The sequence below is a fragment of the Psammomys obesus genome, unplaced genomic scaffold (genome assembly GCF_907164565.1).
Source record: "Psammomys obesus unplaced genomic scaffold, mPsaObe1.curated_primary_1811, whole genome shotgun sequence".
In the NCBI taxonomy this organism is placed as follows: Eukaryota; Metazoa; Chordata; class Mammalia; order Rodentia; family Muridae; genus Psammomys; species Psammomys obesus.
In genome coordinates this window covers 14,485,859-14,501,143 of record NW_026585644.1, presented here as the reverse complement: position 1 = coordinate 14,501,143, position 15,285 = coordinate 14,485,859, and positions in this window count along the sequence as shown.

Below are 15,285 nucleotides of genomic sequence, written 5' to 3'. Positions count from 1 at the left end.
AGGGGAGGTCCTCCTCTCCTTGTTTCTGACCCTAGCATATCAGGTCTCATCAGGACTGGCTGCATTGTCTTACTCTGTGGCCTGGTAAGGCTGCTCCCCCCTCAGGGGGAGGTGATCAAAGAGCCAGCCACTGAGTTCAGGTCAGAGACAGTACCTGTTCCCATGATTAGGAAACCCACTTGGATACTGATTTGCCATTGAGCAGGGGTTCTAGGTTATATCCATGAATGCTTCTTAATTGGAGTATCAGTCTGAGAAAAAAACCTCTGTGCCAGATATTTTGGTTCTGTTGCTCTCCTTGTGGAGCTCCTGTCCTCTACAGGTCTTACTAACTCCCCCTTCTTTCATAAGATTTCCTGCACTCTGCCCCAAGTTTGGTTGAGTCTCAGCATCTGCTTTGATACACTGCTGGGTAGAGTTTTTCAGAGGCCCTCTGTGGTTGGCTCCTGTCCTATTTCCTGTTTTCTACTTCTTCCAATGTCCATCCCATTTGTTTTTCTGAGTGAGGATTGATCATCTTACCTAGGGTCCTAGCTTCTTTGGTGTATAGATTTTTGTAGGTTTATCCTATATTATATGTCTAACATCCACTTATAAGTGAGTGTCTTTCTGCTTCTGGGATACCTCACTCAGGATGATCTTTTCTAGTTCCCACGATTTGTTGCAAATTTCATGATTTCCTTGTTTTTAATTGCTGAGTAGTATTCCATTGGGTAAATGTACCACAATTTCTGTATCCATTCCTCAGTTGAGGGATGTCTAGCTTGTTTCCAGATTCTGGCTATTACAAATAAAGCTGCTACAAACATGGTTGAACAAATGTCCTTGTTGTATACTTGAGCCTCTTTTGGATATATGCCTAGGAGTGGTGTAGCTGGATCTTGAGGTAGCACTATTCATAATTGTCTGAGATAGCACCAGATCAATTTCCAAAGTGGTTGTACAAGTTTACATTCCCACCAGCAATGGAGGAGCGTTCCCCTTTCTCCACATCCTCTACAGCATGTGTTGTCACTTGAGTTTTTGATCTTAGCCATTCTGATGGCTGTCAGGTGAAATCTCAGGGTCGTTTTGATTTGCATCTCCCTGATGACTAAGGACATTGATATTCCCAGTTTTTACAATTATCTCTTTTTAATTATAATTGACAATTCAGCTCTGGCTATATTTGGTGTCTTGGGACTAAATATTGCAAGCAGACAGATTTTTTAAATGTAAAAATAAATGCATTTTTTGCCAGGTAAAGGCAGGCAAATGGATCACTGTCTTTTGATGAGGGTGGCTGATGTGACTAGCACAGTTCTGAGAGTGTCTGAAGGCAACAATACACAGCCAACTGCACTCAAGTTGGTTATGGAAGTTCATGAGGGATTTTAAATTCATGATGCATACCTGCCATTCTCTAGTTGATGACAGCAGGAGAGGGCTTGATTATTAAGAAGAGAATGACTCCTGTTGCATCAGCAAGAAGACATGAGTTCATTCCCTCAGCATTCATGTGAAAAGAGCCAAGTGTGCCGGTTACTGCTCTGTAAACCTCCTGCATGGGGTGTGTATCAGAGGTGAGTGGCTCCCTAGCTCTTTCTGGTTGCACTCTAGCCAACTGGTGAGCAAACAGTTCATTGACAGACCTCTTTTCAAGAAATAAGGTGGAGCATGATTGAGTAATTGGGGAAGACACAGAACACCAAGGACCTTTGGTCTCCACATGTACATACATGAGCAGGCTGACTCAGACACACACACACACACACACACACACACACACACACACACACCAGAACAAATCTGGTTCCTTAATTAGTTGCACCATAGGTTTTTCATGCAGAGATATCTTTTTACCCACTCAGTCTCTTTACCAATCACCCCAGTGACTCCTATGGTGCCCGCTTACTGTGCACTTCTTCCCGAGGAGCCTTCTCATTGCAGGCTCCTCAGTATGCTCCTGATCTCTCCTACAGCACCCTTTGAAAAAAATGTCAAACAGGTGCCAATACCTACTGAGAACCTACTCAGTTGCTTCTACTAACTCTGGGCAGGTCTTGCTAGGATCCATGGGCTTGCCTGGGGTACTATCCCACATCCACATGGAGCCTACACACCCATTAAAATTGTAATTTTAGGAATTTTTACTTCTGCCTTGTAAAGCTTTAGTGTCCCTAACCTTTTACCTCTTCCAGAACCCCAGGTGCATAAGAATGCCAGAGAGACCCTGGCCAGTTAGCTCTGTGAGATCTAGGGTTCAACATAACCATGTCTGAAAGGATCATGATGCCAGGGTCGTTTTGATAAACACGAGATAACTTTTCTTCTGAAAAATCATCTTTTCAAACAGTTTATTAGATATTTATTGGAAATGTCTGTTTCTTATTTTTAAAGACTTATTTTTTAATTACATGTACATGAGGAGTGCATGTGACTGAAGGTACCTGCAGAGGCCAGAATACTATCAGATACTCTGGAACTGAATTTATGGGTGGTTGTGAGCCACCAGATATAGGTGCTGGGAACCAAAAAACTGTACAAGAGTCATAAATGATGTTTTAATGACTGAGCCATCTCTCCAGCCAATGATGATGATGATGATGATGATGATGATACGGTGATTATGGTGATATTGATATGGCGATAATGATGATGATCATGATGGTCATAATGATATGATGATGACAACTTTTATATCAACAAGCTATTAGCAAAGGTAGCATTATACTACTTTATTTACTAAGGTTAATTTTTTTAGTGGTTTGGGCTCTGAGAAGTTCATCCTCTAAGAGTGAAGATTTCCATGAATTAGAGAAACGACATAGATATACCAGAGAGCCAAAAGACATGGCAGCACATCCTGAGCTACTTAAGCCTTGCCTTAAATTCATGTAGATCTGATGTAATGACCCTGTGTCGTGGTTTGAATAAAAATGGTCCCCATAGGCTCATATATTTGAATGTTTAGTCATCAGGGAGTGGTGCTACTTGATAAGAGCTACATGTGTACTCATTGGAGTAGGTGTGACTGTAGGGCTATAGCCACGGTAACTCCTCAGCTGTGGAGAGGGCCTGACAGCTGAGCCACCACAGCCACAGAGATGGCAGTGGGAGCAAGCTGCGCTGAGCCCCGGCCCCTCGCCGAGATGAAAACCATGACGTTTCACCGCTCAATCAGAGTGGCCACCACCATTCTCAATCAAAGCGGCCTGCTGCTGCAGCAGTAGAGAAATCAAAGTGGAAGCCCGACATAGCAGAGAGAGCTGCGGCGGCCTCCTTTGACACCCCAACTTAATGCCCCAGAAGCCACGGCCCCAAGGCATGGGGTGGCCCACCACCCTGAGGTGGCTTGCCGACCCAAGCCATCCTAACAGCCCCATTCTTCAGTGATCCTAAGCCACCTCTGCCACCCCAAGCCGTCCTGATGCCTTCAAGCCATGGTGACCCGCTGCCACCCCCATCCCTTGCAGTGGAGTATCCCACTGCCCGCCCGCCCCCCAAACCCACCAACAGCTGTGAGCAGCAACAGGCTACTAAAACTCCAAGTGGCTCAATGTTAGCTCCCCTTCCACTCTCTGGGCAGTCAGCCCCTTTTCTGCCCTCCGTTCCTGTCAGCCTCTAAACGGGAGCTGTCCATGGTGACTATTCACGCTTCAGCCCCAGCTATGGGAACCAGACACCTTTCCTGCCTCAGAAAGCGCACTGCTACTGTCGTGGGAGCTGTCCGTGGTGGCCACAACCTTTCCTTCTTCAACCTACTGAAAACTTTGAACTCTTTGTATACTTTATAACCTTGCAGTGCAGAAAAGTGGCCAGACCCCTGCCTGAGGAAGCTCCAGCAGCCCATCTCCTCCCCCTACAGACCTCTGTAACTGTTATCTCCAGTCCCTCAGTAGGAGTCACCCCAGATTATGCAAATTTGAGGTGAAAAGTCTAGATGAACCCCACCAATCCCTGAACAGGAAAGCCCAGCAATCCCTGAACTCCCCAAGCTCAGAACTTGAAATCCCACTAATCCACACACTGTATATCCCTGCCCTAGAAAGTTCTGCCCCTAAAGAATTTCTATATAAAGGCTGTGTCTTCCCAGTTCCCTGATGCCCTTCCAGCCATTCCTGGATTCATCCTCCCCCCCGCCCAAAAAAAAAATCTCTTTTAAGAGATTTGCTGCCTGCTGTGACTCACTTGTTGGAAGAAGAATAAACACAAAAGAAGAAACAGAGAAGGAGCAGAATTCAGGCTTCTAGGCTCCTCAGCTCATCAGGTGTTGGTCTGTTAGAGATCTCCTCTCAGAGCTGAGTGGTTCCTGGGCTCGGGATACCCTTGAGACACTGTCCTACCTCAGAGCTGGGATCCCTTCCCAGCTCTCAGAGTCATGAGTTTTCTGGACATTTTCCCAACCAGAAAGGCAGGCCAGCAGCAAACAAACAAAAACAACAACATTTGGTGCCCTGACTTGGATGGGCTACCTGTCCATCCGGGTACTGGAAGACAGACCAACAACAACAACAAAAATAAGAACAGTGACCTTGTTGGAAAAAGTGTGTCACTGGGGGTGGGCTTTGAGGCTTCAAAGCCTAAGCCAGGGCCAGTGTCTCTGTTTCTTTCTGCTGTCTGTGGATCCTGATGTAGAACTCTGAGCTATTTCTCCAGCATATCTACTGAAGGTGATGATGGAATAAACCTCTAAAACCATAAGCCAGCCCCAGTTAGATGTTTTTCCCCTGGCTATGGTGTCTTCTCACAGCCATAGAACACTGACTGAGACACCTTGGTGGAAGGGAATGGACTATGTTTGGCATGTGTTAAGTCCAGGTCCTGGCTGAATTGCTTACGCACCTATGTCTTCTGACCCTGGCATTAGGTGAGACAAATGTGGAAATGATTTGAAGAAGTGCTTCCCTCACAGCTGCAGGAGCTCCACGCATGAGTGAGTGATGGAATCCAGGAGCCTTTTCAAACTCTAAAAAATCCTTGTTCCAATTTCAATGTGTGTCCAGGCTTGAGCTCTAGTGTCCTAGAGGTGAGATTTTTCATTTCCTTTTGTCCATGCATTCTTAGATGTCTTCAAGTATGTGTGTGTGGGGGGGAGAGCTGCTATGGAGGGAAGCAGGGCAAGGGTGGTAGCTGGCCAGAATAGAGTGGAGTCCAAGCCTGTCCAAACCCTGGACATCTTGTCCTCCGCCGCCCCAGGCCTGCATATCCTAGTGTATAGCCCTGCACCTCTACTTTTACCCAACTGGAGGAGGTCACATAGCCTAATATCCAGGTTAAACTTCCTCTCCCCTTATAAGGCTAGACCTGGTAGCACCTGGAATTCCTCCTCATGCATTGCCCCCTCCCAGAAAGCCCCTTCTTACCCACCAAAGGCTTAAGCAGCCTTTTTTTCTCACAAATAAACAAGCTGTCTTATTGAAGATATATCCTTAGAAGTCTGTTTCACATCATGTTCACTACAGCCTGAGGTCTGTTTCACCCCTGCTCTTCTCACCCTCTTCCTTTCTCAGGTCAAAATCATAGTCAATACTATGCCTGAATGGCATTCAAAATGCTGTGATTTTGGCAAAAAAAAGTATCAGATTTCTCCATGTAGGTCAGTGTTCTGCTCTCCATGACGAGGTTACACACTAGCAGATTTTTGTCTCTGTCATTTATATCCCCTTTTCTTAACTTCTTGTCCCCTCTTACCTTTTTAGCTCTCTCTTTTCCTCTCTTTCTCTCTCTCTCTGTCTTTCCCTGTTTTTGCCTCTATGTCTCTGTTTCCCAATGTTCATATCTCTCTCTGCCTCTGTGTGTGTGTGTGTGTGTGTGTGTGTGTATGCACACACATTTTGGCCTTTCTCTATTCCTTTCCCTGATATTGGACCTTTCACTGTTGTCCTAGTCTTCATTGGTGAGCTTTAATTTGTGGTTTTCCATAATTCCAACATCTGTTCGTGCTTTTATTTCTATTTAGAAATGAAGTACTTTTGGTAAATGATAGTCTAACCTTATAAAGTAAAGTGGATAGTTTAAGTTCTACAAGTATCTAAAATAAGTGTGAAAAGTGAGTATCTGACCCACCTCTAAAGACCTCTGTAAAACAGCATGCTAAATTTGAGGTTCTTTTCTGGGGAGGTTAAAGGAAACACAGCCCAAATCTTGGCCACATGCATTCAGAAATCATGCCGAGGAGCCACATCCAGGCCAAGATAGATAAGGTTCACTGTTAACCACAGTGTGGTGCAGAGGATAGTCTCCAAGATTCTGTGAGAGATCCAGAAGCCAGGATGATGGACACTGATATCTATGCTAGACATGACAGAATGTCAAGGAATGGTGACAGAACAAAGCCCTCAGCAGCTGGAGTCCTCAGACATGGGTGATAATTGTGTCTGGAAACCCTAAAGGCAGAATTAAAACAACCATACCTGCTTTCGGGAGCCAGTGAAACACAAGGATCCAGTAATAGAACAAGACCTCCATGCTCTCAAATGCAGGCCACCTGAGCCTGTTCCCATCCTGTGTGGCTGAAGGGCTCCAAACACAGCCTCAATAGGTGCACTTTGAGACTGAGTCTGGCCCTTGAACCTGCCTAAGGCTCCAGTCTCACTGCTCTGCCCATTAGCCTAGAATTCTGGGTGATGCCTCAGAAGCCCTGTTTGCCTTGCATTTCTCTATCCCTTCTTGCTGTGTAGCAGTCCTGTAGTGTTTCCACCATCAGAATCAATGCCCTCACCTAGCACTGCACTCTCTACTTGGTCACCCCTCAGTGACTTAATGGTCACAGAGAACAAGAAGTAGGGAGGACATGGCACTGTGTCTCACCTTTCTGTCTACAAACTTATCCTGAACCTCACAGTTATGTCCCAGTAACAGGTAACTGGAAGATACTTGTATTTTAGAAGCTCTGACTCTCCATGTCTTGCAGAGGTCTTCCTTCTTACAGGAATGAGAGGAAAAGTATATATCTTCTGTATAGATGAAGGACTCATCTGACATGAACAGAGAGTGGAGGCACATAGTAGTTCATGATGTATGAAGGAAAGCAGAGCTTAGATTTGGGCCTTTTGGTGAAGGAAATCTGTTTCCTATGGTTGGCTTTCTCATTATTTCCTTTGGAGGACACTCCTTGGGTCAACCACATATTATATCACACTCCTGTTCAACACTGTCTTTTGGTTCAGCCAAACTCTCATCAACTAAGAGGTAGTGAGAGGCTAACCTTCTACCTTATGATTCTGACTTTTAATCTAATAGTTCAGCATTAGGGGTTCAAGGAAGACATTCTGATGGTTGTTGAATCTATCATGTTTTATCTGTTAGAATTTGAGAAAATGCAGGGAAGACTTGAGGTACCATTGACTATGTATCACCTGCTTGTCTTTTCATATGTCTTGACTACATGAGAGTAGATCATATGATACTCTGTTCCCGTGACATAAACAAGTCTGTGTTTGATATTCATGAGGTTGAGGACCTTTCCTTTATAGTCTGTCTTTCTGGCTCATAGCTGCAGGATCATCTATTTTACTGATGTTCCTGAAAGACTTTTCCTCCAAGGCACTTTTATTCTAGATGCCTTGGTTTAAGGATCGATTCATTTCTGTGATTAGATGGAGAACCTTATATCATTGCTCGGTCAGACTCCTGTTCACAGACACTAAGTTCTTTAGCTCCAAAGCTGGGAACCACTCTCTTGGTCAACGCCAGAAGTTCAGTCTACCTGGATATCATTAGCTGATTTGCCACCAAAGGCCATGAGCAAGTTCCATCTTGTGAAAAGAGTAAGTGAAAACCTTACTCTTTTTTATCTACAGAAATTTGATTATTCCTTTTCTTGAACCCTCATTTTTCTGCATTGGCAGAATTCATGTGTATCATGTAATGGGCATTGATGAGAAAATATGCTGGCTGACTTGAGTAGTATTATCGGGGTGACTGACAATGTTGGAGCTTCATCCACTAGAGAAATATCCAAAAGCATGTCACAGAGATATATCTTCAGGACAGACATTGTTGCCTCCAGTGTAGGCCCTGGATATTATCCACCCTCTACCAAACCTAACTGTCCTACCCTGCCCTCACTGCCACTGAAAAATCCTCGAGGACCATACTTCTCATTGAAACAATGGATGGAAGACCATGTGCTCACAACCCACCCTTTAGAAGTGATATTGAAAAACTAAGCACCCAGGCTGTTCACATAAGAGGTACTCCTCACCTACTGGTACAGTTCAAATGTAGGAAGTTCTTGATGCAGGAAGGAGGTTCAGGCTCTGGGAACTAATGAAGAAAGAATGCCCATTGCACAGAAGGCAAGGAGCCTGTTGACTCTGTCCTCTGGATTATGTCTGTTTCTAACTTTCCTAGTATGGCTTCTGTGGTTTTCTACAATCTCTTTCCCTAATGCTTTTCAATATTAAAAGTCTGATAGTTATAGCAGGTGATATAATCAGAACAGTGCAGAAAGCCATGAAGTCACAGAAGGCTAATGCTCTGGAATGTTTCCCACCCTCCCTATGATGATGCCAACATACAAGCTGGAATGTCATTGAAAATCCTGCTACAAACCACCTGATCTGCATTGTTCCACAGACACTGGTACAGAGTCACTTCAATCCCATCCCTAAAGTACTTTGATTTGTAGGGAAATCACATTGATGGTGTAGAAGGAGAAAAGACATATGAACACCTCAAATAAAATAAACTAGATGATAGTGGTCTTTGGAGAATTTGGAAAAACCTTTGGACAATTTAGATATTTAACATTAGGTTCCCAAGCATGAATTCAAAGAATTTTCTTTTACAAATATATAATGTTCTTAGAATCATGGACTTGGAGGTAGGAAAGTTACCTTTGTAGATTATCTTAGTTTGAGATTATAATCGCCCACAGTCTAAATTCTTTATGCTCCTTTAGATATCAGAATTATCTTTTATGGAATTTATGTGAGCATATTTTGTCCCCCAAATGACTAGCTCTATAAAATTGGGACCACTAGATTGGAACTTGAATACTTAGATACCTGACCCTCCAGACTCCTTAGGCTGGGTTAAACCATGACAAAAGAATCTATACAAGTAGTTTCAGAAGGGAACAAAGATTACATCAGGAACTGGATTAGGAGCCATTCATGATATTTTAATTAAGAACAAGACTTCAGCCTTTCTGTGTCCTGAGTACCTGGATGAAGTTGAGAGATTGTGGACTAGTTTGTTTGTTGGGAGAACTCAGGACCAGAACATTCAGGCCAGTACTGAGAAAGTAGCTGTGATTGTTAAAGCAATCAGCACCCCTCATGAAACCTGTGTTGTACTAGAACAATAGGGAATGAGTCTGGAGCACAACACTCCACACTGTGGAAGTTCTATCTTCTGAAGATTCAGATACATTTAAAGGAAGAAAGCTTAAGTGAAAGGCCTCCCTGCTCCTGGGAAGTACTTGCCTCGGGAAGTGTTTCCCAGTGTCAGTGGTCCAAGGTGGAGTAGGCCACATCTTGAGCTGGAAGGTGGATTTGGCAATGCCATCATCATACTGATTTTGAAGCCATGGAGGGTAGGTGCAAGGTTGAAGGGGACATGGAAAGCAGCCGAGGCCAGGTAATGTGTGGCAGGGTTGGGGCCCCTGAAAGGACCACCACCCCCAGAAACTATTTTGGGAAGTTGTGCAAGCAAAGCCCCAGGATACTGGAGATGCCAGGACTGTGAGACATTCACCAGCATGGAGCAGAACCAGCACAAAAGACGCTGTGTGTGCTGTGGGTGTTGAAGATGGAGAGGTGGGGATAGATGGTTCTACCCGAAGCCCCAGATGCTTCTCCTGGAGGTGTAAAATTTTATGTTTGCCATATCAGTTTGTGGGTTTTGTCCTGTGTGGTTGTTCCTTCCCATGGCGTGTTTCTTCCCATTTGAAATGGGGGTATCTGTGTCATTTTCTACTAGAAATAAGTACCTTCCTTTTGATTTTATGGAAGCTTACACTTTAGAGACTTTGGACTAGCCATTATTGGAACTGTTGATGATTATGAGGATGTTTAGAGTTGGACTAAATGCATTTTATATTATAACATGATCTTGAGCCTCTGGGTACAAGAGCCGGATAGGGATGGCTTTAAAGTGATGTGTTTGGGGTCAATTTGATAAGGGTTGACATCTTGATGGTTAGTAGTAATTGTCAACTCGACAAATCTAAAATCACATGGAATATGGACCTCTGAGAATAAGTGTGGTGGATTACCTTGATTATGTTAGTAGAGGTGGAAAGATTGTCCACTGAGGGTGGCACCATCCCCTAGGCTGGAATCCTGGGCTGCATTAAGAGTGTAGAGCATGAGCTCTGGCAGCACATATTCATTGCTCTCTGCCTCTAACTGTGGATGTTATATGACTGGTTGCTTCAAGCTCCTGCCACCTTGACTCCCCCACCATGGTGGACTGTAACCTAAAACTATGAGCTAAAATAAACCCTGTCTCCCTGAAGCTGGTCTTCATTTATTTTGCAAGTTAGCTTTCTTATTTTTTCCTTATTCCTTTTGCTTTGCTGCTGACATACTCTGAAAGCATTCCAGTTGGGATTAATTCCTTGTGATAAAAATGAGGCTTCCCTCTCCTCATTTGCCCTATATTAATAAAATAGTGCTTATCTCATATGTTCCTAACCTGGGAAGTTATTTCCTTTGGGGGTCCCATGGCAGAGGCTGTGCTGTGCCTGTTTTTGCACAGTGCACATCTGATGTGGTTGTACTTGGAGTCAAAATTTCAACCATTTATTTCTATCCTATAGTAAGGCTATACTCTTTGTTAATCCCATGTTTCCTTTAGATGTAGCAGTCCTTGATCATTGATGCCAACTGTATTATTATTTTTTTTTTACTGTGACAAAGTATGTGACAAAGAAAACTTATAAAGAACTATTCATTTAGGCTTACACTTAAAGGGTTCAGCCCACTGTGGCAGGGAAAGCATGGGGGCACCAGAGTGGGGTAGCTGCTCTCATTGTGCTCACAGCTGAGAAACTAAGAAAAATGAATGCTAGCATCCTACCTGTTTTTCTCTATTTTTATTTAGGCCAGGACTCCATCCCACAAAATTGTGACCTTCATATTTAGTGTGAGTATTCCTGCCTGTCTCAGTTAACCCAACCTAAAAATTCCATTAAAGACATTTCCAGAGGTTTACCATCCAAGTGATTTTAGGTCCTGTCAAATTGACAATCAGTTTTAATCATCGTAAGCCCAACCCCTGTCAACTTGACACCCAGACACATCACTTTTAAGCCATAACCTTCCACTCTTTGTCCCCATAAGTTAATGGCCATCTCATAATGAAAAATGCACTCACTATTTTTTTTCAGAAGTCCCCGCGTTTTCAACTGTGAGCTCTGCCATGATCTAAAAACAAGTTACCTACTTCCAACATGCACAGGTTCAGAATAAATGTTCCCATTGCAAAATGGAGCAATGGTTATATAACTGAGAAAGATCACACCAAAGTATGACTGGTGCCAGCAGAGCAAGCACCAGCCCCTAGAGCTCCATGCCCAGCATTTGGAGGTTCTCAAGGACCCATCAGTGTTCCGACAGCACTGGACAGTCCTACCCTTCCGGCTTTCTCACATGCAGCCTCTCACTTGAGCCAGGTCTGCTCGACCTGCAGCTTTCTTTGATGAGCATACCATGGTCATGTCATCTCCAAGATCCTGGAGGGCATGACAACTTAGGTTTCTCTTTCATGTGCTTGTATAAAAAATTTCCACTGCCTCTTTGCATGGATTTTCACTTGGCTACAAATCTCCTGTCTTTAGTGTCCCTCTAGAGCTGTGATATGAGTCTCCATAATACTCACTCCTTCATCTTTCATTCCAAATTCTGCTGGTAGTTCAGGCTACAGCCTGAACCTCTTTGAACAGCAGTTGCAGTAGCTGCTGTGTGCTGACCTTGGGGAAACATTTCCCTCAGCTTTATTATTAATATTTTTTTTAATTTTAATTAAAATATAATTATATCATTTCTTTCCTTCTACTTCCTGGCTCCAACATTTTCTATATAGCCCCCCCCCACTCCCTTTCAAATTCATGTATATATAACAGTAATAACCTCAGTATTTATTTTTAAGCAGCAAACCTCTTCAGCAGCATTTCTACTTCAATCTCTCTTATTGAATGTATTTGTATGTTCCAAGCTTGGGGCTCTCCTCTGGTGAGCTGCTACCCTAAGGTCATTGCAAAAGCTCCCTCACAGGCAGGCCCAGAGGTTGTTCTACTGGGTGGTTCTAGATCCTGTCAAGCTGACAATCATTATTAACCATCACACCTACATCACCATGAACAAACATAAACAAGTCATGGACGTCCTATAGCAAATCTCAGATAAAGCAACTTCTAGGCTTAGAGGGAAGCCTGCCCTCTTCCTGTGCCCTCATCTTTGGGAAAACAGTCCATCTGAGGCAACATGAAGGATCTTGTCTGTGCACAGTGTATAGAACCAGAGTCTGTTCAGAAGTCCAGAGGACAGAGAGGCTATCCTTCATACACACTGAAAGACACACTTTATTATTAATCTATGCAATACTAACATTTACGCAACAGCTAGAACTATGGCCTGTGGTTTACATATATCTCATGTTTTAAAATATAAACAGTATCAGGGACCAATTTTCTTTGTCTTAAGTTGGAAGACATACTCATTAGAAGGAGCTGTATATTCAAATTTATTTCCTCTTAGGAATAAACAAGAAAAAGAGGTCAGCTTTATGTTTCCTAATGGAGACAGGCTTTAATTTTTGAAGTGGGCCTCTAAGAGTAATATGCGCTATATTCTGTGTAACTTAAGAAAAATTTGATACTTGGATGTGAATAGTTTTATTGTATAGTTTAACTGTGAAGAATGGGTAGATTTTAATTTACGTGGTCTTTTGAGTGTCTCCCGGTCTTCATGCACCCTGAAAAGTTTTACAGTAGACTATTTCGCTTCACTTTTTAAGATACCATAACTTGTCAAGTGCATTTACCTCATTATTGCCAAATATAGGCAGGAGTGACACTGTGCTCTTGTTCCACGATTTCATGCTTCATTCATCTCTCTCTCTCTTTCTCTCTCTCTCACTTGCATGCACATATATACACAGGTATAATAAACAGTGTCCTCTTTCTAATACATTTGGATCTGTGCAGATATATGTGTGAGAAAACATACATGGATAATGAATCTGTGATTTAAAATATGACAGGTCTCTATACGGGGATTCCGTTCTCAATTTAAGATAATACTGGGGGGTAGATCTTGATCCAGCACTAACTCAAATGAGAGTCCACCAGGTGTGCATCTGTGTCATTCTGTTTGTGTTCCTTTAGGAATACTATGGTCTTGGCATCCATTGGACGCTGGGATGGTGCCACTCCCCGTGTCACCTGGACCTGTAAAGCTTCCAGGAGGTTTTATTATGTTTATGTTTTGTAGAGGGTGCTTTGTCTTTCATAGAAATGAAAACAAATTCTCCTTCGATTCGAATTTCAGTCCTGATACCACTCTGTAGGGACCACGCAGCCTGTGAATGGTCTATCGCCCATATGGATGCCAGTGTGGGAAGCTTAGGACCAGCTTTGGAGACACAGGAGAATATATGCTCCCATTTTTTCTACACTGACTGTAAATGATTCCTATTCTTTGCTTCACAGAACATCCGATATGGTGCCCAATCAGCTGAAAAAGCTGCACAGACGTCATTAGTTCTGAGTGTGGGGAGGGGAGATGAAGGGAGGGAGAAAGGAGAAGGCTGCCCTGCCGCAGCTTGCCCCTTGTGGAGTGGAGTCCCCACCAGGGCGGCTCTATTGATTTCTGACTCACACTGCAGCAACAGGACTATCAAGGAAGAGGAAAAACCACATCTCAGAAGCAGGGATTACAGGAAAAGAAAAAGAAAGTGGTGCTGGTGGTACCTCAGAATGACTTCTCTGTTACCAAGAGAGCAGTTGAGAGAATGACATTGAATGGTCCCTTAACTTGGAGTAGAATTGATAAGAAATGTACAGTATAAATGAGTTCAGAATATTCCTGGCTCTACTTTTCAAGCTGCTTTTGTCGTGTGTGTGTGTGTGTGGGGGGGATTGTTGTTGTTGTTGTTTTGTTTTGTTTCTTGAGAGAGAGATGTAAGATTTAATGCCCCAATGCCTTTAATTTTTTACAAAGGAGAGCCTGAAAATTTGATATGGATATGTAAAATATGGCTTATTAAAAAGGATCTTCAAGTTACACCTGAGAATTTTAAAAACAAATGAGATTTATTTTCAATAAATTTTGTCCAATTGCAACACTTGGTGGCTTCCATTTCCTGCTTTCAGCGTGTGTGTTGCCTGAGATCTAGGGAACAGAGACAGTCTGGCAGAAAAGCTTCAAGCAGGAGCAGGCTCCCACCTGGGCTGCCTCTAGCACTGGGCTGTGAGCCAGAGGCACAGCACTAGCTGACCCCTCCCCCAGCTTAGGCGAGAAATCCCTGCTTCTGCTCTTAGTTTTTAGACAGCCTCCACATCACATCTGAGACTTAACCGTCACTCTCCTCAGAAGAAAGACAACTAAGTTCAGTTTTAAAATAACAGCGTTGTCAGGCGGGCTGTCTGCATGTGAGCAGTGGAAAATTAGAATCGAGCAATCGGTCCCCCCACAACCCCCGTGGCATACACATGTGAGCACATGCGCTCGCTCATACACACACACACACACACACACACACACACACACACACACACACAGCAGTAGCAGTCGGTTAAGGGGAAAGGGTGATACCTTTTTAAAAACCGAGAGGCAGTAAGCCATTATTAGCAAGAGCTATATCGAGCCGTGCTTGTCAGACAGGCAACAAAGCTGAGCTGCAGTTCCGCCCAGACATGTGCCTTGCCATTTTCATTTTAATCAGCCTGCTCAGGATGGCTGCTGATTCATTTTGCAGGATGTCCCCCTGGGAGCCAAGGTGGAAGCCTCCGGCGAGCTGCTCTTGCATCTAGGCAGACTGCAGCAGGGCACACAGAGGGGGAGAGTGAGGAGGAGGCTCGCGGGAGGGGAGCTCACCCAAGGACTTGCTCTGCGGTTCAGTATGGCTAGTTAGCCAGTGCCTCACAGACCCAGGCTACTGCAGGAAATGTAATGGAAGAAAGAGTAGAGAAAAAAACTGTTAAATCGTAGGATTGCCGGTTCATTTTTCCAGCAACCGTCCCCCTCCGCCCTCCCCCCCCCAACCCGACATTTAGTGGCTGGGAATGCTGGCTTTCCTCATGGTCAGCATATATGTGTGTGTATATATATATATATATATATATATATATAT